The sequence below is a fragment of the Alligator mississippiensis genome, chromosome 8 (assembly GCF_030867095.1).
Source record: "Alligator mississippiensis isolate rAllMis1 chromosome 8, rAllMis1, whole genome shotgun sequence".
NCBI classification, from domain to species: domain Eukaryota; kingdom Metazoa; phylum Chordata; order Crocodylia; family Alligatoridae; genus Alligator; species Alligator mississippiensis.
This window is the reverse complement of record NC_081831.1, coordinates 81,377,871-81,382,614: the sequence shown is the minus strand read 5'-3', so window position 1 is coordinate 81,382,614 and position 4,744 is coordinate 81,377,871.

The window sequence follows — 4,744 nt, the reverse complement described above, 5'->3', positions numbered from 1 at the left end:
CAGGACAGGACCGGGTTCAGCAATCTGAGAACTGCAGACGGATAGGCTTGGCAGAGACCGCGGGAAATCAACTGGCACCCAGCACGGAGGGACCATCCTGCACGTCTCTTTAAACCGCCCAAGGAAAGATGCTCCAGCACATCTCGAGGTAGCCTGTTGCCCTAGGTCACAGTCAGAAATGGCTTTTCCTTCCATCCAACCCTAAATCATCTTTGCCAAAATTAGGCTGATTTCTTTTGCTGCATCCCCCTGTGGCCACAGACCACAAAAGATCACTGCCGGCCAGTTCGTGTCACCCGAAGTCCCTGTTTTAAGCAAGAAACTGAGTCTTGGGTCCCAAAACATTTCACAGCAGATGCCACGTAGGAAGAAGCCCGAGTTTCTGACAGGTAATTCCACCTGCTCGCTCCCAGCAGTGCAGGAAACCCACAAGGATCTGCCTGAACAGTAAATACCTTTTCTGGAGTTCATTTATCCCTCAGCCCCCGGCTGCGTCATCCTGAGAATTCAGGTTAAATGAGATAATCAGCCTGGAAGGTAACGAGTCTAGAGATAGCCAGTGTCCTGGGAGGCTGTTCAGACTTGATGATTTGCCAGTTGTACTTCGAGCACAGACCTGAAAATGCAGAGTCTGAATTTATTACAATATGGAGGGATACTGTAATAGGAGAGAGCTGCAAGACTCTCATAAAGCATGCAGACTCAGGGGTTTTGAATATGACTTTTAGACATTCAAGCACTTGTGTACTTTTATGCAAAAAGAAAAAAAGTTTTCAAAATTAGTCTTTTACACATACACACACTCAGAGCATTGTAAAACCGGAAGGGACCTGTAAGATCATGAAGTCCAGTCCCCTGCCACGGGCAGGAAATATATATACACACACACAAATATGCATATACTGGATATGCAAAAAGCTGGAGAGTTTCCACATCTATAATCTAAGCAGAATATCTAAGACCACCACGATTTTTTAATTATCTAGCCCCACACCCATCCTGAAAGGTAAGTGTTGTTAGGACACTTTGCAACAAAGGCAGAGAGAAAGTTAGGCCACACCTGAAACAAATAAAGCAAGGACCTGAACGGGGCTGTTTCAGCTCCCAGACTAACATCTCAATACTAGTGCCTCCTTCCTTTTCTATAAATGCCAATGGCACTTTAAATGAACTACTGCTGAATTAGCATGTCCTCACACTGCCCTCTGCTTTGGTGAAGGATTGAGGAACATAATCCCAACAGAAACGAGTCTAAACTGCAAGGATTCCTGGAAAAATAAGAATTCTCTTTTTTTGCAGCATGGCACCAGTGCAGCTGAGTCTTCCCATGCGTCATCCCAGTGGCAGCGAACGCCCGTCCCTGTGCTGGACGGTTCAGGGACGTTGTTCTGAAACACAATGCTCACAAGACGGTCTTCTATTGGTTTCATATAAAATATACCCAATTTTCAGGTCAAAAAGTGCCCTTTTATTTCCCCTTTTCCCAGCTGCCACCTTGAGCAAGGATACCAAGACGGAGCTGTCCTGATGACTTATGTCCCCTCATCGGGGTGGTGCATGCTCAAGTGCTGCCATCAGTGGGGCTGGCATGCAACTAGACAGAATCTCATATCAACTAGGGTAGGCAAGCTGGTCGATTGACCAGTCAAATATTGTCAGTTGACTGCATATATTTTTGACCGCTCAAAGATTGTACCAATTTTGCAAAAAACAAACAAACAAACATACATTTTTTTTGTAGTTTTCTGAACAGAAATATGATTTTTTAAAATGTTTTTTGACACATTTCTTAATGCCAAAATTGTGCTTTTTCTGTGCATTATTTAGACCTATCTGTAATCTCGTTTTATAATTTTTGACTGGTTAGCGGACCGAACTTTACTACCAGCCCGGTGGCATACGGCAGCTGGGCTGGACAAGTGTGAACAGGAAGTGCGGCGAGTAGTACAGCATTACTGTAACGTTGCCGTGTCAAAACAGCACCTTAAATAGCTCCTGAGCCTCTCCCTCTACTCGGTGCTTTAGCAGCAGCCAGAGCTGGGGCTGCTGCTCTTGCTAACATTTCAGAAATGCGTCCTTGCACTCTCCTGCGGGGTCTTCGTACTACTTTTGCTGCACGAGACGTGTCAGCACCACAGCAGGCTGCACGGGAACGTTCGGGAAGTAGTAGACCTGGAGAGTAAGACAGCACTATATGCTTTAAGCACTTTTCCCTTCCTAATCATACATATCTGAAGATGCTGCTAATGAGTTTCCTCCCCATTAGTCTGTACCACCAGCTCTGCTTCTGCCACCCTTCATGATGATTTATGGAGCAGCTGCAGCAGCCCAGGCCTCGCCTTCCCTCCGAGTAAACACGGCCAAGCGCAGGGGCAGAGAACACGGTGGACGTGGATTGAGGAGTTCACAATGGCCCGTCCATGAAACAGACCCCTTCTGGGGGGTCCTGCTTTACCACCCCAAGCTCTGAGCTCAGATAAAGTCCTTGTTACCTAGATTGGCTCCCCCCAGCCAGTCGATACTGTTCACCTTCTCTTACTGGGCAAAGACTGTGCAGAGAATAAGTCGTTTCCCTTTCCAGCACCGTTACAACAGAGTGATGAGGGTCTTCTTCGTAAGCAACACATCCTTTGAGCCCAATAGCTGCCTGCTGACTCACTGGCAAAAGCTGCCTGAGTTTCAGCGAAAGGAATGCAAAAAGCTGAGACCACTCATCTATTTATATCAGAGCCACCACAATCCTTCAGGGACGGCTAGCTGCTCCCACTTCTCCTTCACATACTGAGGTTACCCTTGCAGTCCACACAGCCCTCTCCATCTTGCTCAGCGAAGCACGTGGATGGAGGGAGCTCCGCACCATTCAGCACGACTTTGCTTACCCACTGCAAGGAGGGGGCTGCAGATCGGTCCAGAAACAGCCAAGCCTGCTGCTGCAGGAGCCCCACTCCGGTCTCTCATTATGACCCTCCCCTGCAGCTGGCCTGAGCCAAACCTGCCGAGCCGACGGGAAGAGCTCTAATGATAAGGAACTTTACAACAGGGGGGCTGGACCCCATGATCTTGCAAGGTCCCTTTCCAACCCCTAACATCTCTGAACTTGCATTGCTGGGCTGGAAGGGTCCTGCTGCCCACAGGTCTTCTGCAGAGGCATTCCCATTTCCTAAACCAGTCACAGTACAAATATGCATTGTATTTTAAAACATACATAAGCATTTCTTCCTGAACTCAGGAGCCCCTGCATGCTTTCTGATGCACAGGGACCCATTTTTGTGTGGCATTGAACTGAAAAAGTGCTCAGGAGACAGGAACGTCCTGTGCTGCGAGAGTCCTGGCTCTTACACAGAGGATAACCCCAGAACTCACAGTGCTGCAGGAACCAGATCCTTTCCCAGCAGCTGTGGGAGCCCTTACCTGTCCTTGTGGACACGCAGGGGAATTGTGGGGAGACGGGGAGGGCTGTCATGCAGCAAGCAGTAAGCATCCTCACTGCGGAGTGGGCAGGATGCCATCCTCCTAGGCCAGAGTTAAAAATACCACCCAGCACAGGAGGGAGAAGGTGCGCGCTCCCCCACTCAAGTTAATTCTGCAGCAGAGGTGCACTTACTAACAGCATCGAGCTTCCCCCAACCGATCTGTCCCTTGGGGCTGTCCATTTCCTGCTCCTCTGGGTCTTACGCTATGCACTACCGCGCACGGGCTGAACTTCTCTGCTGAGGAACAAGACAAGCAGCAGCACAAGTCACGGCGGAAATGTTGCTTCCTGAAGAACGACACTTCTGCAATGTAATGAAGACAGGTGTGGGCGAGAGCCACTGACTCCTCTCAAAACCAGCCTTTGGTTTCTCTGTCAGTGAAGCCATGTGCTCAGACCAGCCACAGCACACTGCAGCTTTTGGGGTGAAGTCCAATTACCCTATTTTATTTGCTAAGAAAGTTGGGGGGGGGGTGCTGATTTGGTTTTTTACGGCGTTTAACATAGAGCACTCTTGCCCACAACCAGAGCATCCAGACCCTAGCTGAAAAAAAATCCCACTAGGAGAGAAAAAATGTACCAGTCTGCCCCCCAGCAGCTTAGGAAATCACACGGCTTTATCCACCAGTGTGCACAGCATTTGTGGCAAGGCACAGGGGTGGAAGAAACCCTGCCCAGCCCTGGGTAGCACACCCAAGTTTCTGAGTTGAGAAGCTCCACTGACGAGACTCCTTCACGAGCTGAGGCAAGGCTCCAGCTGCACTCGCACTGCACTGCCGTGGCCGAGGCTATGGGCACAAGCCCTGCAGCATCAAGGACAGCATCTGGCAGGTTGTGTCTACAGGTGGATCTCTCCAAGTCCGTCATTGCTGTGATATCCAGTCTAATGCTGTCAAACGATCTCTGCTGAATCTGATCAGACACCCGTGGCGAAGTCTATGAAACAAGGCACTGGGAAGGATTAAACACCACAAGGTTCCTTATCGAAAAGGAAGATCTGTGCAAGTTACACACAGGTTACAAACTTTTGCCTTGTGTAATGGGTCACAACTGCTTTAGATCCCTCCGAGAACTGAGTGTCATGCCACATCAGGGATGGAGAAGAGGAACATGTAATACTATTGGGGTAAAAGAGAAACAGGAGGACACAGATTAAGTGATTTTTTTTCAGTGTCGGTCGGTGGAAAACTAGGAGTTGACTCCATGATAACATCAGTCCATGACAGTACTAGTCAGCCAAAATATTCTCTCTCAAGGCAGATAGAAAGCCTC